Below are 24,676 nucleotides of genomic sequence, written 5' to 3'. Positions count from 1 at the left end.
AGTAGAAATGATAAAAGTACTCAATATAATCCTTAAATAACATTCTGCTAGACTAGGATGGCGTGTTTACCTATGAGGATTTTGATTTTGTTTACTCTTGTCTTTGAAGTGATTAGTCTAGGTTGAACCTCTCTTCTTTTTATTTCCTGCTTTCAGCTTCCTTCTCGTATACATTGTTTGTTAGTTTTTGGGGTAAGAACTATCAACTATGATAGTATAATCAATAGGACTCTGTTTGAAAGAGCTTTCTTTTGTCTTTTTTTTTTTGTTGTTGTTGTTGTTGTTGTTGTTATTGTTGCTATTTCTTGGGCCGCTCCCACGGCATATGGAGGTTCCCAGGCTAGGGGTTGAATTGGAGCTGCAGCCACCGGCCTACGCCAGAGCCACAGCAACGCGGGATCCGAGCTGCATCTGCAACCTACACCACAGCTCACGGCAACGCCGGATCGTTAACCCACTGAGCAAGGGCAGGGATCGAACCCGCAACCTCATGGTTCCTAGTCGGATTCGTTAACCACTGCGCCACGACGGGAACTCCTGAAAGAGCTTTCTTATTAATGTCTTCCCTTAGTTTTGTTCCTATTTGCAGGGATGTGGCTGCTCTAAGATGCATATAAGGGAAATGCAAACCATAATAATAATATGAGGGTTAATGTGTGCTACCACATCTCAGTGGAGAAAGTCCTGGTATTCATAGCCAGTCTCTTTTTCCTTGCTTTCTGTCTATTCTTATGGGTTGATAGTCTAGTTTAGGAAACCTAAGACTTACAGTTGTGCTTTATTTCTCTGAATGTTTTATTCCCCTTTCTTCTCCTATCTTATAAGACTCAATTCTGTGCCTCTGGAATCCTAGTATAATTCCTTCTCTACTTTGTCAATCTCCATTTTATTTTGTGGTGATGTATCCACTTATATCAATGAATCTCATACTGTGTGGAGGAAGAGCAGATAAGCAATCATAAAATCATATGCCCTCCATCCTTTCCAGAAGGGACTATGGAATTCTCAGAGAGGATCAATGTTGATTTTTTGGCATTTTCATCATCCAGGAATGTACAGTCTACCTTGACTGCCTGTGAGTTACAAAAATAAAAATCAATTTTTTCCTATTTCCTACATATAAAATTTTATTGAATATACTCTTTCTGGTTATCCATCTTTCTACTATGTAGCTCTCAACCCAACTTGGTTAAAATATTATAAAACTTCACACCCTACCTACCTCTAAATATCAACTTGAAGATAAAATAGAGAAACCACAAAGCAGTGAGAAGAGTATAGTGCTTAGTGTCAGACATATCTGCTTTTTCACTGTATTACTGTATTACTGTGGTCAAATCATATGATTTATCTATACTAGCTACAATTAGGATTGATACAGTACTGTAGAGTATCTGATATATCAAATGGTAGTAGTTACTGAAATTTATGGAAGTGAAAGTATTTTAAAATTTACGAAGTGCTTTATAAATGAAGGATTATGGTTCTCCTTCTTCTGAAATCTTTTTCATGCTAATCTTCCTCAGATTCATATTGTTTTCATAATGCTCTGCTTTCACCAAGATCCATATTGTTCTTTCCCTTTTGTCTGTTTTGGGACTGTAGTTACTGATTTCTCCTCTTCCTGTATCTCTGCTCTGGTGGAACTTCTTGTCTAAATGACTGATTGAGCGCTTAGTTTATGCTTTCGAGCACTAATGTTTATATTTTAAGTTTATAGCTTATCTCCACAAATAGCACTTAGCATAGTGCTTTGCCTATCACTCCTTGCCCCTTAGTATATATGACCTGGGAATTTAATGGAAAATATGTGGTCTATAGGCTTTGGCAAAGATATGAAGGGACCTGGAACAAGCTTTAGAGTTACATCTGGTTTGAACTCTGGTTCTGCTTCTGGCCATCTCTAGAGACTTGCTTAATATCTCAGATTTGTTTGTTTGTTTTAACTCTAGAGAACCCAAATTAGATTATGGCTGGGACAATTGTTAAAGATCTGCCTTGGGACAGAGCATTAAAAATTTTTTTTTTTTTTTTTAGTTTGGATTGTTCTCTCTAGCCTTCTGCCCTGATGAGTTCTTTCTTTTTATATTTTAATTATCTTCCATGGTAGCACAACTCTTGTCACTTGCCTCACTTTTTTTCTACACACCCGTATGTCAGAACCTCATATAATTTACAAATAGAGATGTTTCTGCTGTTTGTTTTTGTGCTTGGATGTTTTGGTCCAGGTGGGTGGGACTACTCCTTAAATTGTCACATTCCAAAGGAAATCATAGTAAATGTATAAAAATTGTGCAATAAAATAACTATTGCACAAGTAGTAGCCTGTAGTAGCCTCTGTTGTTTGTCTACCCTTCTTTTCATTTCACCTTTCCTTTCTTTTTTAAAATTAATTAATTAAAAAATTTTTTTTAATTACACAAATGAATTTATCACATCTGTAGTTGTATAATGATCATAACAATCTGATTTCACAGGATTTCCATCCCACAGCCCAAGCACATCCCCCCACCCCACAAACTGTCTCCTCTGGAGACCATAAGTTTTTCAAAGTCTGTGAGTCAGCATCTGTTCTGCGAAGAAGTTCGGTCTGTCCTTTTTTCAGATTCCACATGTCAGTGAAAGCATTTGATGTTGGCGTCTCATGGTATGGCTGACTTCACTTAGCATGATAATTTCTAGGTCCATCCATGTTGCTGAAAATGCCAGTATTTCATTCCTTTTAATGGCTGAGTAGTATTCCATTGTGTATATGTAGCACATCTTCTGGATCCACTCTTCTGTCGATGGACATTTAGGTTGTTCCCATGTCTTGGCTATTGTAAACAGTTCTGCAATGAACATCAGAGTGCATGTGTCTTTGTGAGTCATGGTTTGCTCTGTGTAGATGCCCAGGAGTGGGATTGCTAGATCAAATGGTAGTTCTATGTTTAGTTTTCTGAGGAATCTCCATACTGTTTTCCAAAGTGGTTGTACCAATTTACAATCCCACCAAGAGTGTACTAGGGTTCCTTTTTCTCCACACCCTCGCCAGCACTTATTGTTTGTAGACTTTTGGATGATGGCCATTCTGGCTGGTGTAAGGTGCTACCTCAGAGTGGTTTTGATTTGCATTTCTCTACTAATGAGTGATGTTGAACATCTTTTCATGTGTTTTTTGGCCATCTGTATGTCTTCTTTGGAGAACTGTTTAGATCTTCTGCCCATTTTTTGATGGGGTTGTTTGTTTTTTTTGGTATGGAGCTGCAGAAGGTGTTTATAAATTTTGGAGATTAATCCCTTGTCCGTCGATTCACTTGCAAAGATTTTCTCCCATTCTGTGGGTTGTCTTTTCATTTTGTTTAGGGTTTCCTTTGCTGTGCAGAAACTTTCAAGTTTAATTAAGTCCCATTTGTTTATTTTTGTTTTTATCGCCATTACTCTGAGAGGTGGGTCTGAGAAGATGTTGCTGTCCTTTATGTCGGAGAGTGTTTGACCTATGTTTTCCTCTAAGGGCTTTATAGTATCCGGTCTTATATCTAGGTCTTTAATCCATTTGGAGTTTATTGTTGTGTATGGTGTTAGGGAGTGTTCTAATTTCATTCTTTTCCATGTGGCTGTCCAGTTTTCCCAGCACCACTTATTGAACAGGCTGTCTTTTCTCCATTGTATATTCTTGCCTCCTTTGTCATAGATGAGTTGGCTGTAGGTGTGTGGGTTGAATTCTGGGCTTTCTATCCTGTTCCACTGATCTATATTTCTATCTTTGTGCCAGTACCATGTGGTTTTGATGACTGTTGCTTTGTAGTATAGTCTGAAGTCCGGGAGCCTGATTCCTCCAGCTTCATTTTTCTTTTTCAGGATGTCTTTGGCTATTCTGGGTCTTTTGTGTTTCCAAAGAAACTTTAAAATATTTTGTTCGAGTTCTGTGGAAAATGTCCTTGGTAATTTGAGATGGATTGCACTGAACCTGTAGATTGCCTTAGGTAGTATAGTCATTTTGCTAATACTGACTCTTCCAATCCAAGAGCATGGTACGTCTTTCCATCTATCTGTGTCATCTTTGATTTCTTTCATCAGTGTCTTATAGTTTTCAGAGTATAGGTCTTTTGTCTCTTTAGGTAGGTTTACTCCTAGGTATTTTATTCTTTTGGATGCGATGGTAAATGGGATTGCTTCCCTAATTTCTCTTTCTGATCCTTCATTGTTAGTGTATAGAAATGCCATCAATTTCTGTGTATTGATTTTGTATCCTGCGACTTTTCCAAATTCGTGGATGAACTCTAACAGTTTCCTGGTAGAGTCTTTAGGATTCTGTAAGTATAGGATCATGTCATCTGCAAATAGGGATAGTTTTGCTTCTTCCTTTCCAATTTGGATTCCTTTTATCTCTTTTACTTCTCTGATTGCCATGGCTAGGACTTCTAAAACTATGTTGAAGAGTAGTGGTAAGAGCGGACATCCTTGTCTTGTTCCTGATCTCAGTGGGAATTCTTTCAGCTTTTCACCATTGAGAATGATGTTCGCTGTGGGTTTGTCATATATGGCCTTTATGATGTTGAGGTAGGTTCCCGCTATGCCCACTTTCTGAAGGTTTTTTTTTTTTTTATCAGAAATGGGTGTTGGATTTTGTCAAAGGCTTTTTCTGTGTCTATTGAGAGGATCATATGGTTTTTATTCTTCAGTCTGTTAATGTGGTGTATCACACCGATAGATTTGCAGATATTGAAGAACCCTTGCATCCCTGGGATAAATCCCACTTGATCATGAGGTACAATCCTTTTAATGTATTGTTGGATGTGGTTTGCTAGTATTTTGTTGAGGATTTTTGCGTCTGTGTTCATCAGTGAAATTGGCCTGTCGTTTTGGTTTTTTGTGGTATCTTTATCTGGTTTTGGTATCAGGGTGATGGTGGCCTCATAGAATGAGTTGCAATTTTTTGAAATAGTTTCAGAAGGAGAGGTGTTAGCTGTTGTCTAAATATTTGATAGAATTCGCCTGTGAAGCCATCTGGTCCTGGACTTTTGTTTGTTGGAAGTTTTTTAATCACAGTTTCGATTTCAGTTCTTGTGATGGGTCCATTCGTCTTTTCTATTTCATCTTGGTTTAGTCTTGGAAGATTGTACCTTTCTAAGAATTTGTCCATTTCTTCTAGGTTTTCCATTTTATTGGTGTATAGTTGCACATAGGAGTCTCTTATGATCCTTTGTATTTCTGTGGTGTCCGTTGTTACTTCTCCTTTTTCATTTCTAATTTTATTGATTTGAGTCCTCTCGGTTTTTTCTTGATAAGTCTGGCTAAGGGTTGATCAATTTTGTTGATCTTTTCAAAGAACCAGCTTTTCGTTTCATTGATCTTTTCTATGGTTTTTGTTTTCTATTTCATTGATTTCTGCTCTGATCTTTATGATTTCTTTCCTTCTACTAAGTTTAGGTCTTGTCTGTTGTTCTCTCTCTAGCTGCTTTAGATGTAAAGTTGGATTGTTTATTTGAGCTTTTTCTTGTTTCCTGAGGTGGGCTTGTATTGCTATAAACTTTCCTCATAGAATGGCTTTTGTTGCATCCCATGGGTTTTGGAGTGTTGTATCTTCATTGTCATTTGCTTCTAGGTATTTTTAAATTTCCTCTTTGATTTCTTGAGTGATCCGTTGGTTGTTTAGTAGCATTATGTTTAGTCTCCACGTGTTTGTGTTTTTTGCAGTGTTTTTCTTGTTGTTGATTTCCAGTCATATAGCTTTGTGGTCGGAAAAGATGCTTAATATGATTTCAGTTTTCTTAAAGTTACCAAGGTTGGATTTGTAGCCCAGGATATGATCAATCTTAGAGAATGTTTCATGTGCACTTGAGAAGAATGTGTATTCTGCTGCTTTTGGATGAAATATCCTATAAATATCAAGTGCATCTGGTTTAATGCATCATTCAGGGCCTATGTTTCGTTATGAATTTTCTGTCTGGTTGATCTGTCCATTGCTGTTAGTGGGGTGTTAAAATCCCCCACTATTATTGTGTTATTGTCGATTTCTCCTTTTAAGGATGGTAGCAGTTGCCTTATATATTGTGGTAAACCTGTGTTGGGTGTATAGATATTTAAAATTGTTATATCATCCTCTTGGATTAATCCTTTGATCATTATGTAATGCCCTTCTTTGTCCCTTCAAATATTCTTCATTTTAAAGTCTATTGTGTCTTATATGATTATTGCTACTCCAGCTTTCTTTTGATCCCCATTTGTATGAAATATTTTCTTCCATTTTCTCACTTTCAATTATATGTGTCCCTAGAAGTGAAGTGGGTCTCTTGAAGACAGCATATATATGGTCTTGTTTTTGTATCCATTCATCCAGCCTGTGTCTTTTGATTGGGGCATTTAGTCCATTAACATTTAAGGTAATTATTGATATGTATGTTCTTATTGCCATTTTATTAATTGCTTTGGATTTGTTTTTGCTGTTCCTTTTTCTTTCCTTCTTCTCTTGTTCTTTTCTGCCTAGAGAAGTTCTTTTAGTATTTGTTGTAGGGCTGGTTTAGTGTTGCTGAATTCTCTCAGCTTTTGCTTATCTGTGAAGGTTTTGATTTCTTCTTCAAATCTGAATGAGAGCCTTGCTGGGTAGAGTATTTTTGGTTGGAGGTTTTTTCCTTTCATCATGTTAAGTATATCTTGCCACTCCCTTCTGGCCTGCAGAGTTTCTGCTGAAAAATCTGCCGATAACCTTATTGGGGTTCCCTTGTATGTTATTTGTTTCTTTTCCTTAGCTGCTTTCAGAATTTTCTCTTTGTCTTTAATTTTGGTCAGTTTGATTAGTATGTGTCTTGGGGTGTTCCTCCTTGGGTTTATTTTATATGGTACTTTTTGTGCTTCCTGGATTTGAGTGAGTGGTTCCTTCCCCATGTTAGGGAAGTTTTTGGCTATTATCTCTTGGAATATGTTTTCTGTTTCCTTCTCTCTCTCTTCTCCTTTGGCACCTCTATGATACGGATGTTGGTGCATTTAACCTTGTCCCAGAGTTCTCTGAGACTCTCTTCATTTGTTTTCAATCTTTTTTGATCTTTTCTGTTCCACATCCGTAATTTCCACTAATCTGTCCTCCATCTCGCTCATTTGTCCTTCTGCCTCCTGTATTCTGCTGTTAGCTGCTTCTAGTGAATTTTTGATTTCAGTTATTGTATTTTGCATCTCTTCTTGTTTAAGTTTTTTTATCTTGTATCTCTTTGCTTAGTGTTTCCTGTAAGTTATCCATCATTGCCTCCAGTTTATTTCCAATGTCTTGCATCATCTTCAGCATCAACAGTCTAAAGTCTTTTTCCTGGAGGCTAAGAATCTCCTCATTGCTTAGCTGATTTTCTGGGGTTTTTCCTTTCTACCTCATGTGAGTTATAGTTCTCTGTCTTTTCATTTTTATAGGTTTTTGGTGTGGTGACCTTTTTACAGATAATAGAGTTGTAGCCTCTCTTACTTCTGATGTCTGCCCCCCTTGTGGCTGAAGTTGGTATGGGGGCTTGCTGTAGGCTTCCTGATGGGAGGGGCTGATGTCTGCCCCCTGATAGGTGGAGCTGATTCTTATTCCTCTGGTGGGTGGGGCTTAGTCTCTGGATGGAATTAGAGGCAGCTGTGTGCCTGATGGGTCTTTAGGCAGCCTGTTTACTGAGGGGTGGGGCTGTGATCCCACCTGGGTTGTTGTTTGCCCTGGTGCTTCTCAGCAGCTGACTGATAGGTGGGGCTAGATTTTTCCAAAATGGCTACCTCCAGAGAAAGGCATGCTGCTGAATATTCCCGAGAGCTTTGCTTTCAATGTCCTCCCCTCACAACAAGCCACATTCACCCCTGTTTTCCCAGGATGTCCTCCAAGAACTGTGGTCAGGTTTGACCCAGATTCCCTTGGAGACTTTGCTTTGCCCTGGGACCCAGTGCATGTGAAAGTCTGTGTGCTCCTTTTAAGAATGGGGTCTCCATTTCCCCCAGTCCTGTGGAGCTCCTGCACAAAAGCCCCACTGGCCTTCAATGCCAGATGCTCTGGGGCTCTTTCTCCCCATGCCAGATCCCCACACGTGAGATTTTGATGTGTGGCTCAGAACTCTCACTCCTGTACGTGAGTCTCTGTGAACTAGTTAGTTTCCAGTCTGTGGAGTTTCCCACCCAGGAGGTATGGGGTTGTTTATATCGTGAAATCACCTCTCCTACCTCTTGGTGTGTCCTCCTCTTTTTCTTCTGGAGTAGGATATCTTTTTAAGGTTTCCAGTCCATTTGGGTGAAGAGTGCTCAGTCTTTAGTTGTGAATTTTGTTGTTTTTAGGAGAGAAGTTGAGCTCCAGTCCTTCTGTTCCCCCATCTTAATCCCATCTCCCTCACATTTCCTTTCTTGTTAGAGTTCCAAATTTTCATGTAGTTGCACTTCTTCTATGTTGTCTAAGTGCTTCAGAGAAACGTGGCCACACCCTGACTCCAGGGAGTATGTCCTGGTTGGTCTAAGGCTCATCAGTTTTACTCTTTTTTCAGTTACTGTTCAGGAGTATGGGCTTAAGCTGGGTGGGCTAAATCAGTGTCTTGTTCAGGAAGGCCCACAGAACCCAATTTGGGTCAATGAAATGCAGGTATACAACGTCATTTGGAGCTTCAGGGAATGAAGTTTTCTGACCCAGAAGAGATCAGAAGTGATCTCTCTTCCTTTAGATTTTAAAATGTGTAGATATGAAACTGTGAATTGCCATGGCCACTTTTTGGTCATGAAGGAAGCTTTGTTGAATGAGAAGCCAATTCAGCAAGTTCCCATTGTGGCTCAGTAGGTTAAGAACCTGATATAGTATCCTTGAGGATTTGGGTTCCTTCTCTGGCCTTTCTCAGTGGGTTAAGGATCTGGTGTTGCTGCAACATGGCTTGGATCCCACATTGTTGTGGCAATGGCATAGGATGGCAGCTGCAGCTCTGAGTTGACCCTTAGCCCAGGAACTTCCATATGCTGCAGGTATAGCCATAAAAATAAATAAATTAAAAAAAAAAGAAACCAATTCAAAGGAATGAAGAGTGAAGGGAATGTCAGAAAACTACTAGATTAAGCCTGTTCTGACTTGGACTTAGGAAAGTTCAAACCTTATTTTTTAAATTGATCTGAGTAAGGTTTTCTGTTCAAAAATGCATCTGAAAGCATCTTTAAGTGATATACCATTTTAAAATTAAAGTTTACCTTAGGGTTGAAAATGTGAGCTGGACTAGTACCATTCAATAGAACTTTGTGTGATGATGGAACTGTTTTGTATAAGTGCTGCCCGATAAGGTAACCACTATGCATATGCAACTATTGAGCAATAGATGTGGCTAGTACCACTCAGGAACTGAACTTCTAACTTTATTTAGTTGTAATTAATTTGAATTTAAACAGCTTTATATGACTAGTGTCTACATATGATATAGCACAGATCTAGACCAATCAACCTTCAGATAGTTCAGAACACTCTGCAACATCCTTCTGAAGTGTCTGTCTACAGATGATACTAATAACTATTCTGAATTCTATTTTGAATATATCATATAATTCTAAAATGAAACAAAGCTTATTTTGATTGAACTAAAATTATCAGTGATGTGTGCGCTCATGTGTGCGTTAAATGTTTTCTATTTGCTCAGATTTGTATTTCATATAATGAGGGCTATAAGAAGCACTAGAATGTGTCTATTCCTTGCCAAATAGCTTAAGACAAACACATGTGAAAACAACCCCAAACCTATATATGTAAGTTGCTAAAAAACTTAGGAAACAGATTTTAAAGACTTGTTTCCACTAACTCTAACCAGTATGACTTCCTAAAGAGCATAATAGTGACATGTGTAGTGACAGCTTTCTAGTAAGGGAATACTATTGCTAGGCACTTTTGATTAGCAGTCTTTTTGACTCTAATCTATAGACCTCAAGTAAATTATTAAAATTTTATTGCCATCTTACCAGGAGAGAAATGATTAATAGATAAATAGCTTTTCTGAGTTGAATACCTTTTCATATAAGTACCAAGTAATACTTTTGATAATTAGTCTTTGTATATTTTGATTTACTCTGTTCTAGATGGCTTTCTTTTCCCTTTTTCCTCCTTCTCTCTTTCCCTCCTAGGTGTACTTTTTATAGGCATACCTGCAAAGCATTGTGTCTTTTTCCATTAGAAAAATTTCCTAACTTGGATATGGTGCCAAAAATTCACATTCTTGGTTGAATTTTTCACTCTCTAGGTCTCTGCCAATTACTGTCAAAAGCAGTGGTGACTTTTTGTAAGGTGGATGCTTGTTCATTAGAAAGAGGCCTGGAACAATGAATTCCCTTCATATAAACCATTGAACTATCATGAGATGGTAACGACTTTCTGTCACTCCCAACCTAGGTCTAATCCAAACTCCTGACCCAGAGGTGTAAAGGCTTTGTAGCTCATTAGTGATTCCCCTGGAGCCATCAAGTGCCAAGTCTCTAGTCACATGGAGCCTAAAGCGAGAAAGTATTGTGCACCTTTTAGCATTAGTGGTATTTTAATGGCAAACATGATAGGATTTACTAAGCTAAAATGCTTAACATTAAAAAAATTAAATATTCTCAATATTTTCTATATGAGACTAAAGTAACCATGTTAATATGATTCAAAATATTTTATAAATATTGTACAGAATGTTATTTCATGAACTAGGAACTAGATTGAGAGGAAAGGGATGGTTCTTAATGCTGGATTAAAGATCGTTTTTATTGTGTGATCAGGACCACTGAGTTTCCTTTACTGTTTTCTGAGTTCCTTAAAAAAATTGTGTTTTGAATTTAAATGAGGATAAACAAGAGAGATTTTAAACCCAGTTTTCCTGTTACTAAATGAGCAAAAGTTGGTTGTCTAGGAATGCTCTTTGGGCTAAATAAGCCTGATAAGGTTTCTTCAGGCCATTGTAAATTTTGGATTTCACGTTATTGTATACTGTTTTGCTGCTTCAGTGAAAATAATTTAATTAGTTTTATTTTTCTTTCTCTTAATGTTTAAGCTTGAAAGAAAACAGTATAGAACAGTAAGTAGTTTATCCAGACTGACTATGGTTTCAGTTTCATTTCTGGGGTCTATCAAAACAAGGGATTGTCAATTTCATGCTTCCAACTATATTGATTATTTATGGTTTTATATACTTCTGAAATATATATTTCTTTTTTTTTCTGGTTGTACCCATGGTGTATGGAGTTACTGGGGGAGCTATATAGATTTATTTCTTTATTTGGGAGACATAAATATATATATTTATTTAAAATAAACATTTATTCGGGAAACAATTTGCTTTAATTTAAGAGAAAGCAGACTAACTGAACTCAACTTCCAATGATATATTTAATTCAAACAGTATATAATATGCATAATTGAAGTGTTCATCATCTTATATGAAGTTAAGTATCTATTAATGATTCTATTACAACACCCCATTTTAAGTTTTTATTTGTTGAAAATATGTCATGAGAAAAATAAGCTTGATGGTGAAATGTGATTGAATATGAATAATTTTTATCTTCTTGGTTTATTTTTAATTGAAAATTAGTTACTTTAGGCTCTAATGATTCATATGTTTACAATTATTCAATTTTAATTGAATTAAATGACAGAAATAATATACTCAAACCAATTAATATATTACAAATTTATGTTTAATAGTCAAGAAATAGCTCATGTTGACATGCAATTGTTGCAGCAATTTAAAATTGCTATTAACTTCTGAAGACAAATCTTTTTGAAAGTGGCATACATATTAACAGTGATCTTCAGTTATCACATCTCCATCATAGCTAGCACTTTGTAAGTTGATATTCTCTTTGTTGAACTGACCAAAGTCAATATACACTCCAATTATAGCTGGATGAACCTGACAGCTTGTATCTTCTCTCTGAAAGTTGTCTGCCTCATTGAGTAGCCTGTACAGACAAGCTGCTAGATTTTCATTAATACCTGCTTTTTAAAAATTATTTAGAGAAAGTAGTGTTTGATAGATTATTCAAAGTGTGTGTACTTTCTTGTTTAGGGTAACTTTTATGTTTAGAGTTATATTTCTTTTCCTTTAAAATTCTGATAATTTAGCCAGTACCCAAATATTTTTACTTTGTAGTTCATTGTACCATTTCTTGCTAAGTCTTGATCTCTAAAACAGTGCACTGTACTTATTTTACACAGTTAATTTCAAAAGTGTTTTTAGGTAATTTTACCCTTATGATAATTCTTGAAGTTAAATTAGAAGATTTTTTTTAATCATCATTTAACCAATAACATTGAAATGCGCTAATCAGAAGTTAATGATTTGCTGTTAATTAACCACCTTGTTATTGGTAGAATTTTTCTTGATGATATATTTCTATTATGATGACTATTCAATTATTTTTTAAAATGCAAACCAGGCCCTCTTCAGGCAATGATGACTAATTTTGTATGTAGTGCAACTTAAGTACCTTACTATTCTCTTTAGAAAGCCACATTTGTTAGAGTTAGTGAAAAAAGTCTTTCCAGTCTTTCTACCTAAGTCTTCTGGCACTTACAGGTGTAGATATACAATTATACATTGCTTTGTATTGTTCAGGGTTGTTTTTGTATGTGTTTTTCTTAAGCTGTCTGATAAAGAATAGGCATATGCCTGAAATTCCTGTGTGGTGCAGTGAATTAAGGATCTGCTGTTGCCCCAGCTGTGGTGTAGTAGCACAGTTCCATCCATGGCCCAGGAACTTCCACATGCCATGGGTGCAGCAAAAAAAAAAAAAAAAAAAAGACGCATGCTTATTCTTCTTATAGCCCCCATTATGTGAAATACAAATCTGAGCAAATAGAAAACTTTCAACACCCCCCTCTCCATGCACACTCTCACACACCATTGACATTTTAGAGTAATCAAATCTGAACTTTTTTTTTAAAGAATTAGTTAATACAATTCAGAATGGAATTCAGAATAATTATTAGTGATCATTTGGAGACAGAAGCCTTGGGGGGATGTTGTAAGTGGTCTCAACTTTCTGAAGGTTGCTTGGTCTAGATCTGTGCTGTCTCATATGGTAGCCACTAGCCACATTAAGCTATTTAAAATCAAATTAATTAAAACTAATTAAAGTTAAAAATTCAGTTCCTGAGTTGCATTAGCCACATTTTAGTTACCTAACAGCCTCATGTGGACAGTGGCTACCTATCCTTATTGGGCAGCATTTATACAGACAGAACATTTCCATCATTGCAGAAAAATCTATTGGAGGAGGCTGATCTAAACAACATTTTAATTTCTAAGTTTAATATTTTTGTATCAAAATATACCATTATATTTTCTGTAATAAAAATCAAAAGAAATAATTGAGAAGTAATAACGAACCCTAAGAAAAAAAACCAAAGGTATTAGAGTTTTGATTGATAACTGTTTTCCTTTGCAAAGAAGATGATAATTATTTGGTGTTTTCTTTTTTTTTTGTCTTTTGTCTTTTTAGGGCTGCACCCACAGCATATGGAGGTTCCCAGGCTAGGGGTCTAATCGGAGCTGTTGCTGCCAGCCTTCTCCAGAGCCACAGCAACACCAAATCTGAGCCACGTCTGCGACTTATACCACAGCTCACGGCAGCACTGGATCCTTAACCCACTGAGCAAGGCCAGGGATTGAACCCACAACCTCATGGTTCCTAGTTGGATTCATTTCCACTGTGCCACAATGGGAACTCCTGGTGTTGTTTCTTATACCTTGAACTCTATTTTATAGAAAGAGGCATAAATATCAATTAATATCAATTAAGGGGTTCTGGACTCCCTCAGCCTTTTTTTTTTTTTAGCATTTAACAATTATACAAGCTTGCATAACACAAAACCCATAACTCTATTTAGAAGATGAGTATATACGAATACTGCTCTAATATCCCAAGGGGGAAATCCACTAGCAAGCACATCAGAATATTAGAACAAAGAAAAGATACTCGTATCTGGTAATTTCATCAGTTTGAAATATTGTCCTCTGCATTTTTCTATTAATGATGACCTAGCTAAAGAAAAAGTTTAGGGATTTTGGTAGATGGGAAAAAGGTCACTCTATGCTGCAACTGTTGACAGGTTTAATTTCATTTTGAGCCATTACCACAGGGACTATATGGATACTATCTTAGTAATCTGCTATTTTCTCAGTCAAACAGTCAAAGGAAAGATGGTATCTTCTATGCTTATAGTGAAAATCTTTGGAAGGCAGAAAGCAAGTGTCTTATTAAATTTTTGTCCAAGAGTTCATCTGTCACGTCTCAAAATGACTAGTTATTGTTACCATATACTTAAGAACATCTATAAATAATATGGAGAAATAAAAAATTTTGAAAGAATTTAACAAGCAGTTAGTCCATATTGTTTTTGCCTGTCAATTTTATAACTAAACAATAGTTTCCTGTTTTATTTCCTGGATAATTCTTGCAGTGCAAATCAGATCTATTTACAGTAGAATGCTTGGAGGGAAGGGTCATGTTAGGGGAGCAGGTAAGATTTTCAAGGAGTTAGAGGATGCATTTACTGTAATATTAGCAGTCATATTTATAGCAGTATGAAGAAGGGAATTCTTCAATATGTTGGTCATAGACGAATTAGTAAAATTTCCCATTCAAATGTGCAGTTAGATTTCTGAAAGTACACTGGATATTAGAAATTTTTATAAGGTGGATCATTCAAAGTCTTAACAAGTTAGCCTAATGATGACCTTGAAAAATGATTAGTACGATAGCAATTTGGGTGTCCTGTTTTAACCTTACTGGCATTATTCTAGATTGCTTGTAAATAATTTTTCCTTCTACTTTCTCCTAGAGATTTCTTTCCTATGTTATCCATCTCACAAGGGGAATACACAGTATTTTATTTGTAAGAAATGCAAGTTTGCCTGAAAAACATGGTTTTTCATAAAAATAAAGAGAAATAATATGTCATTTCCCTTGTTCTAGGTGCCTGATTCTTTAAATACTGACCATGTCAGAGGGTGAGTGTTTTCTTATATGAGTAAAGGATAATGATAATTGAGACTATCTTGGAAATGGAATCCCTTTATACTAAGTGCCAGAGCAAATGTTCAGACTTCCTGTGGGTAAGGACACATGAGTAAAGAATAAGAGCAGAAGGATCCTAGAGGAAAACCCTAAAGAATCCAAGGAGAATGGAGAATGGATCAAAAGTACAGTAGGTGATGTGGCTTTTTCTCCCTTTCTTAACATTCTCCCTTTGGCAAAAGGTCTTATCATCTCCCTTTATTTTTCAAATTATGATCAAGACAGAAACAAATTGGACCAATGAGACTCATTTGTTTTCTTTCTGAGCTGAGGCAAATGGATCTAATTTCTTTCTGAGACAAGGCAGGTGGGCTTAATAGACAATGTGGGAGTGGGTGAAGAGGAGTAATGGTAACTGAGGGGAGGCATCACTTGTAATTTGTCTTAACTTAGTAAGACTTTTGTTTTTGCATGACATGCTGTCTACAAATGGAGAGACACCCTGTTAAGTAATTGCTTAGGTTATTAGAGTGTTGTGCTTAAAAAGAGCTTCTAAGTTGCATTAGCTTGAGTTGACATCACCAGTGCTCATCTTCAAGGGGTCAGTCCAAGAACCAATCTATTTAACATCTTCATCAATGACCAAGATAATGCAAGAGAAATAGGAGGACCATTAATTAACCTAAGGAAAAACATTAGACTGCAAGGGGGTGGCGTGCACATTGTAGGGCAGTGTATGAATTTTAAATGACCTTTGCTGTGATAAAACACTTGTCCTTTGTGTTCACAATCTCAAAGGCTATTTGTGCTTTGAATGTCCCTCAGGCATGTTTAAGAAAACGAATAGGTGAGCTCTTATTACTGTGAATCTGTATATTCTGTTTGCTAGAGCAAACATCAGGCCTGGAACATTTTTGCTTTAAATAGAATCATTTATAGAATCATTCTATCATAAATAGAATCCATTTTTTTTGTAGGTGCACCCACAAATATTTTTCTTCTTTCCTTACGTATGTGAAGGTGTGGTAAGTAATGCAGACGTCCACATGGCACCTGTCTTCTCTATTCAGGTACATGCTGGGTTGACTCAGTGGACTTCGCTTACAATATGTAAGTTTGAAGATAAAATTATTACAAGTTTTAAAATGATGACAAAAGAGCATTAAACCAAGCTTGGAGGCCAGTGCTGTTGCACAGGCTGCACACCCATGAAGCTGGGCCTGATGTAGTAGGGTCTTCATTATACTTTCTTTGCCTGCCGTGCTCATACTTTGGGTCCCCTTTCTCTGACCTTCTTTACAAAAGATAGCTGATCACATTTTCCTGCAATATTTTTGGTTCATTTTACATCTGTAAGTCAGGGAGCAAGAACTTCCTTGACTAGGCAGGTAAAGGAATTGCTAGGATAAAGGACTACTTCTGAAATTCTAGTATTTAAATATACAGCTATGTAGTAGGATTTCCAGGTTTAGGCATAAAATACATGTTGAACTACATAATTCTTTTAAGTTACAGGATATCCTCCACATATTTTTGGGTTATTGCCTCTTGCATGCATGTCTTAAAAATATTTTTAGCTTTTGTCTAATTTGGGGCCTGAGGTGTTATCATCTTTTTAAAATTGTTTGTACATCAGATGCTGGAGATGACATTCAAGCCCTGCTCCTCTACCTTTATCTGTTTCGTTTTGACTTCAGAGAAGAATGACAAGGGTTCTCTAACCTATGAATTCATTGCGGCCTTGGGCAAATTTTTAATTCCGTCTGAATTTTTTTCATTGGTTAAAAGGGGATAATGCCTATCCTGCAGATATAATTTAAGGATTTAATGAAATAATAAAAATGCCTAGCAGATAATTCTATCTCATGTACTCTACTAAATCTTTTTTGAGAGTAAGTTAATGTAGGAAATAAAACCCTATTTGCACCATAGTTGGCACTTAGTCTTTATGTGAGCTTAAAAAGTTTTCTCCCCATATTTATTTAATTTAATTTGCTTAACTTACCTATCTTAAAGATTTTTCACCTTGGGTGTGCCAGGTGTACTTAGGTGTGGATTTTGTGTAGAAAGGTGGGTGCTTATCTGCTTGCTTCACCATTAAATGCTGACATTAAAAACAGCTTTGTCTTTATCTGCTGGCAGTTATTTTGTGCATCAAATGTGCAAATTAATTTTAAAAACGCAGGCAGAAAAAAATGATTGGTGTGTCCAAATTTACAACTACCACCCAATTCCCATCTTAGTTAAGCTTTTACCCTTATATTGCTTTGAAGCTTAGTGTTTTTTAAAATTTATGTTTATTAGAGAAAATCTGAAACACTACAAAATAAAATAAAGAAAGAATTGTGTACATTGCAGATACTCAATGTAAATAGTTTGTTTTTTCCTCTTTTGGTCTTTCTTAATGTATAAGTGTAAAAACACTGTTGGGATAGTATAAAATTTTATATCCTGATTTTTAAATAACATTGTAAAATTTTTATTTTTATTTTTATTTATTTATTTATATATTTTTAAAATTTATTTTTTATTGTTGTTTCCCTCAACACACTTTTTTTCCCCCCAATGTACAGCATGGGGACCCGGTTACACGTACATGTATACATAATTTTTTCTCCCATTTTCGTGCTGTGGTATAGGTATCTAGACATAGTTTTCAGTGCTACACAGCAGAATCTCATTGTAAATCCATTCCATGAGCAATAGTTTGCATCCGTTGACCCCAAGCTCCCAATCCCTCCCACTCCCTCTCCCTCTCCTCGGGCAACCACAAGTCTGTTCTCCAAGTCCGTGATTTTCTTTTCTGTGGAAAGGTTCATTTGTGCTGTATATTAGATATCAGATATGAGTGATACCATATGGTATTTGTCTTTCTCTTTCTGACTTACTTCACTCAGGATGAGAGTCTGTAGTTCCATCCATGTTGCTGCAAATGGCATTATTTTGTTCTTTTTTATGGCTGAGTAGTATTCCCTTGTGTATGTATACACCACATCTTCCTAATCCAGTTGTTTATCAATGGACATTTGGGTTGTTTCCAGCTCTTGGCCATTTTGAGTAGAGCTTCAATGAACATGCAGGTGCATGTGTCTTTTTCAAGGAAAGTTTTGTCCAGATATATGCCCAAGAGTGGAATTACTGGGTCATATGGTAGCTCTATATATAGTATTCCAAGCTATCTCCATACTGATCTCCACAGTGGTTGTACCAACTTACATTCCTACCAGCAGTGCAGGAGGGTTCCCTTTTCTCCACATCCTCTCCAGCACTTGTTATTTGTGGACTTATTAATGATGGCCATTCTGACTGGTGTGAGGTGGTACCTCATGGTAGTTTTGATTTGCATTTCTCTAATAATCAGTGATGCTGAGCATCTTTTTCATGTGCTTGTTGGCCATCTGTACATCTTCTTTGGAGAACAGTCTCTTCAGGTCTTTTGCCCATTTTTCCATTGGGTGATTGATTGGCTTTTTTGCTGTTGAGTTGTGTAAGTTGCTTGTATATTCTAGAGATTAAGCCCTTGTCAGTTGCATCATTCAAAACTATTTTCTCCCATTCTGTAAGTTGTCTTTCTGTTTTCTTTTTGGTTTTCTTTGCTGTGCAAAAGCTTGTCAGTTTGATAGGTCCCATTGGTTTATTTTTGCATTTATTTCTGTTGCTTTGTGAGACTGACCTGAGCAAACATTTGTACGGTGGATGTCAGAGAATGTTTTGCCTGTATTCTCTTCTAGGAGTTTGATGGTGTCTCGTCTTATGTTGAAGTCTTTCAGCCATTTTGAGTTTATTTTTGTGTATGGTGTGAGGGTGTGTTCTAGTTTCATTGATTTACATGTGGCTGTCCAGTTTTCCCAGCATCACTTGCTGAAGAGACTGTCTTTTTCCCATTTTATGTTCTTGCCTCCTTTGTCAAAGATTAATTGACCATAGGTGTCAGGGTTTATTTCTGGGTTCTCTATTCTGTTCCATTGGTCTGTATATCTGTTTTGGTACCAGTACCACACTGTCTTGATGACTGTGGCTTTGAAATATTGCCTGAAGTCTGGGAGAGTTATGCTTCCCGCTTGGTTTTTGTTTCTCAGGATTGCTTTGGTGATTCTGGGTTTTTTGTGCTTCTATATGAATTTTTGGATTGTTTGTTCTAGTTCTGTGAAAAATGTCATGGGTAATTTGATAGGGATTGCATTGACTCTGTAGATTGCTTTGGGTAGTATGGCTATTTTTACATTATTAATTTTTCCAACCCAGGAGCATGGAATAAATATCTTTCCATTTCTTTACATCTTCTTTAATTTCCTTAATTAATGTTTTATAGTTCATGGCATATAGGTCCTTTACCTCCTTGGTTAGGTTTATTCCCAGGTATTTGATTCTTTGTGGTATAATTTTAAAGGGTATTGTATTTTTGTATTCCTTTTCTAATATTTCATTGTTAGTATACAGAAATGTGACTAATTTCTGAATGTTAATCTTATATCCTGCTACTTTGCTGAATTCATTGATCAGTTCAAGTAGTTTTTTGGTTGAGTCCTTAGGGTTTTCTATGTATAGTGTCATGTCATCTGCATAGTGACAGTTTTATCTCTTCTCTTCCTATTTGGTTGCCTTTTATTTCTTTTGTTTGTCTGATTGCTGTGTCTAGGACTTCCAATACTATGTTGAATAAAAGTGGTGAGAGTGGGCATCCCTGTCTTGTTCCAGATTTTAGTGGGAAGGCTTTCAGCTTTTCTCCATTGAGTGTTATATTTGCTGTGGGTTTGTCATCAATAGCTTTGCTTATGCTATGTTCCCTCTATACCCATTTTGGTGAGAGGTTTTATCATAAATGGATTTTGGACTTTGTCAAATGCTTTTTCTGCATCTATTGAGATGATTGTATGGTTTTTGACTTTTGTTAATGTGGTGTGTGACGATTGATTTGCTTACATTGAACCATCCTTGTGAACCTGGGATGAATCCCACCTGGTCATGGTGTACGATCTTTTTGATATGTTGTCGGATTTAGTTGGCTAAAATTTTGTTGAGAATTTTCTCATCTGTATTCATCAAAGATATTGGTCGATAGTTTTCTTTTTTGGTATCTTTGTCTGGTTTTGGAATTAGGGTGATGGTGGTGTTATAGAATGTCTTTGGGAGTGTTCCTTCTTCTTCAACCTTTTGGAAAAGTTTAAGGAGGAGGGGCACCAGTTCCTCTATGTATGTTTGTTAGAATTCACCTGTGAAGCCATCTAGTCTTGGACTTTTATTTGTATGGAGTGTTTTTATGACATGTTAAATTTCATTTCTACTGATCGGTCTGTTCAGTTGGTCTGTTTCTTCTTGATTCAGTTTTGGCAGGCTGTAAGATTCTAGAAAGCTGTCCATTTCTTCCAGATTGTCAAATTTGTTGGCATATAATTGTTCATAGTATTCTCTTATGGTTTTTTGTATTTCTGCAGTATCCTTTGTGATTTCTCCTTTTTTTATTTCTTATTTTGTTTGTTTGAGTTCTTTCTCTCTTCTTCTTAGTGATTCTAGCCAGAGGTTTGTCAATTTTGTTTACCTTTTCAACGAACCAGCTGCTGGTTTTATTGATTTTTTTCTATTGTTTTTTGAATCTCTATTTTATTGATTTCCTCTTTGATTTTTATGATTTCCTTCCTTCTGCTGACTTGAGGGTTTTTTTGTTCTTCTTTTTCTAATTCATCTAGGTTGTAGGTTAAGTTATCAATTAGAGATCTTCTTTTTTGAGGAGGGCCTGTATTGCTATGAATTTCCCTCTGAGCACTGCTTTTGCAGCATCCTATCGATTTTGAGAGGTTGTGTCTTCATTATCATTTGTCTTGAGGTATTTTTTTAATTTCCTTCTTGATTTCCTCATTGACCCATTAGTTTTTTTAGTAGAATGTTGTTTAGTCTCAATGTAATAGGTTTTTTCTCATTTCTTTTCCTGTGGTTGATTTCTGGTTTCACCCATTGTGGTCAGAGAAGATACTGCTATACTCTTAAATTTGTGGAGGTTAGCTTTGTGCTCCAATATGTGGTCAATTCTTGAGAATGTTCCATGTGCACTTGAGAAGAATGTGTATTCTGATTTTTTTGGGTATAATGTCCTGAAAATGTCAATTAAGTCTAAATTTTCTATTGTTTCCCTTAGGATCTGTTGCTTTATTAGTTTTCTGTCTAGAGGATCTGTCCATTGATGTGAGTGGGGTGTTAAAGTCTCCTAATATGATTGTATTCCCATCAATTTCTCCTTTTATGTCTGTTAATATTTGTTAGAGGTATCTGGGTGCTCCTGTATTTGGGGCATATATGTTGACGATTGTAATATCCTCTTTTTGAATGGGTCCTTTAACCATTAAATAGTGTTTGTCCTTCTTTGTCTTTCTTAATGGCCTTCGTTTTAAAGTCTATTTTGTCTGATATAAGTATTGCAACTTTTGCTTTCCTGTCTTTTCCGTTGGCATGAAATATCTTTTCCTACCCTCTCACTTTCAATCTATATGTGTCCTTTTTCCTAAGGTGAGTGTCTTGTAGGCAGCAGATTGAAGGTTTTTGATTTTTTGTCCAATCAGCCACTCTGTGTCTTTTGATTGGAGCATTCAGTCCATTGACATTTAAGGTGATAATTGATAGATGTTTATTTGCCATTTTAAACCTCATTTTCCAGTTAATTCTATGATTCCCCATTCTTCCCTTCTTTTTTTGGTTGGATGATCTCCAATTATTTTCTGCTCAAGTACTTTTCTTTCCATTTTTTGTGAATGTAATGTTCAGTTTTGATTTGTGCTTGCTCTGTTTTTTAAGTCTGTTAACCACTTACTATTATTGTGTGTTTTAGCCTGTGTAGGTTCAAACACTTCATTACCATAATACAATTTGAAAAAAGAAAAAAAAAAGAATCTATTCATTTCCTTACTTCTCTTGCCCACGTTTTATGATTTTGATGTCTTTTTTTTAAAAAAAATTTATTTTATTTTAAAAATCTTCATGATTAGATCTGTATGCTGGCTTATTTAAATGACTGCTCTCTGATTGTGGTTTCCTCCATCGTAGTTCTTCCTCTTTTTTTTTTTTTAATTTAGAGAAGCCCTTTCAGTATTTCTTTTAGAATAGGTTTTGTATTGCTGTATTCCTTTAGTTTTTTTTTGTTGTTGTTGGAGAAATTTTTTATTTCCCCTTCTATTCTAAATGATATTCTTGCTGGATAGAGTATTCTAGGTTGCATATTTTTTCTTTTCAGTGCTTTAAACATCTCTTGCCATTCCCTTCTGGCTTGTAGAGTTTCTGTAGAGAAATCAGCTGATAGCCTTATGGGGGTTCCCTTATAAATGACACTTTGCTTTTCTCTTGCTGCCATTAGGAGTCTCTCTCTATCATTAACTTTTGCAATTTTTATTATAATATATCTTGATGTGGGTCTATTTGGGTTCAACTTGTTTGGGGCCCTCTGTGCTTCCTGTATCTTGATTCAGTATCCTTTAAAGTTGGAAAGTTTCCAGTGATAATTTCTTCAAATATATTTTCAATCCCCTTTTCTTTTTCTTCTCCTTCTGGAATTCCTATTATGTGTAGATTGGCCCACTTTCTATTATCCCATAGGTCTCTTATATTGCTTTCGTGTTTTTTCATTTGGTTTTCTGTCTGCTGTCCTGTTTGGGTGATTTCCATTATTCTATCTTCCATGTCTCTAATTCGTTCCTCTGCATTATTCATTCTGGCTTTTACTGATTTTAGCTCTGTTTGTGTCTCTGCCAATGAATTTCCTAGTTTTTCTTGGCTTCTCCGTATATTTTCTAGTTCCTTTCTGAGGGAGTCTGTGTTACTTTTCACATCTTCTCTTAATTCCTTCAGTATTTTCAATACCTCCCTTTTGAACTCAATGTCTGTCAGACTGAAGAGGTCTGTTTCATTTTTTTTTTTTTTTTGTCTTTTTGCCATTTCTTGGGCCGCTCCCATGGCATATGGAGGTTCCCAGGCTAGGGGTCTAATCGGAGCTGTAGCTGCCAGCCTACGCCAGAGCCACAGCAACGCAGGATCCGAGCCGCGTCTGCGACCTACACCACAGCTCACGGCAACGCCGGAACCTTGACCCACTGAGCAAGGGCAGGGATCGAACCCGCAACCTCATGGTTCCCAGTCGGATTCGTTAACCACTGCGCCACGACGGGAACTCCCCGGTCTGTTTCATTTTTGACTGCTTTAGGTGAGTTCTCCTGTTGCTTTAACTGGGAATCATTTATGAGCTTCTTCGTCTTGTTTGTGTTTTTCTTTTTCATGGTGGAGGTGCACTCTCTGTGGCTGGGCAGGGCTTACCCTGGTGCTCCTAGGCCATGGAGCTCTTCCTGAGGGTGGATGGTGCTGGGAGACTTTCTCAGGGGAAGTGCAGCACTTCCTCAGGGCCTGCAGTGCTAACCAGCTCATGCAGAAACAAAGGGGCGCTTCCTGAGGTTTGGCAGGACTGGCAGGTGCATATTGTTGTGTAGGGGCACTTTCTGTGGCTGGACAGGGCTTGCCCTGGCACTCCTGGGCTGCATAGCTCTTCCCAAGGACTGATGGTGCTGGGTGGCTTGCTCCAGGTGAGTGCAGCACTTCCTGAGGGTGGCTGGGCCAAACCGACTGGCTCGAGGAAGAGCTTCCCGAGGGCGGGCAGGACTGGCAGGTGCGCACTGCGGTGTAGGCATACTTTCTGTGGCCTGGCAGAGCTTGCCCTGGTGTTCCTGGGCCACAGAGCTCTTCCCGAGGGAGAGTGGTGCTGTATGACTTGCTTCACAGGAGTGGGCTGCTTCCTGTGTGAGGGCAGGCTGGCTGGGGAAAGCTGTGGTGATGGATGGCTTCCCGAGGGTGGTAAGGCCAGTTCTCAGGGATGGCAGGCAGCTTCTGGCCAGGCAGGCATGGGGTGGGGGAGGGGGGATGCTCTGGGAAGCTCTACTCGCTGCTGGCTGGAGGGCAAGCATTCACGCTGGGAAGCAGGGAGTATTCTATGGTGGCCCACCCATCCCCTTCTTCCCTCCCCAACCCTGGCACCTTGTCTCTCCTGCAGGTCCTTCTCAAAGGTTCCCTCCATTGTGGGTTTCCACTTCCTAGCCCTTAGCGTATTGCTCACTCCACCTGCATCACACTGCTTTCTAATCCCTCAGGCTGTCTTCACACTGCCAACCCCAACCGGCTCTCAGGGACTAACCTCCAGGGCCTAGGTCTCGGTGCCCAGCCCCCACCCGAGTGTTGGGGTTTTTGGTGTCTCTGCCAGTGGTTCAGATGATGTGTATGGCTCTCACTCTCCTTTAGATCTCAGACTTGCTGCTCAGCTTTTCTCGAGTCTGGAGATCCCTCTGACTCAGTTGATCTTTCCGTCGGTTAAGTGACTTTCCAGGGTGTAGGTTCCCTTTCTCCCTCATAGTTTCCTCTCGGGAGTGCCAGTCCAGTCCTGATTCCCCTTCTCTCTCTCTCCTCTTTTCTCTTATTTTACCCAGTTAAATCAAGAGATTCTTGCCGTTTTTGGCAGTTTAAGTTCTGCCAGCATTCAATTGTTGTTCTCTGCGAGTTGTTTTACATGTAGGTATGCTTTTTTGTTGTGTTTGTGGGAGAGGGCGAGTGTGTCCCCCTACTCTTCCACCATCTTTTTTCTCTCCTCATATTTTAAATATTACAGTCTGCATGAACATTTTCATGACTGTAGAATATACTGCAAGATGGATTTATTAGATGATTCTTCTATTTGCTTTTTTAAAAAAAATTATTATGATTTATT

The 24,676-nt window shown here is 37.4% G+C and overlaps 1 protein-coding gene across 4 annotated transcripts in view; it reads left to right on the top strand.

Annotated features, from left to right (window-relative positions):
* The window catches only part of LOC146406973 (uncharacterized), a 345,508-nt gene that overhangs the window by 10,137 nt on the left and 310,695 nt on the right, over positions 1–24,676 (top strand). Inside the window, exon 2 of one of the 4 annotated variants that reach the window (XR_014832201.1) lies at positions 14,905–14,939. The exons of the other annotated variants lie outside the window; for them this stretch is intronic. The gene's annotated coding sequence lies outside the window, so the exon portion shown is untranslated. The remainder of the gene's footprint in view (positions 1–14,904; positions 14,940–24,676) is intronic. 4 annotated transcript variants of the gene reach the window in all.

The sequence above is a fragment of the Sus scrofa genome, chromosome 1 (assembly GCF_054392235.1).
Source record: "Sus scrofa isolate SSC_HxYL_T2T_F1_AM1 chromosome 1, Sscrofa_HxYL_maternal_Yorkshire_Landrace_v2.0, whole genome shotgun sequence".
NCBI lineage: Eukaryota > Metazoa > Chordata > Mammalia > Artiodactyla > Suidae > Sus > Sus scrofa.
The sequence above is the reverse complement of the archived record's forward strand: the minus strand, read 5'-3'. Positions and strand labels throughout refer to the sequence as shown.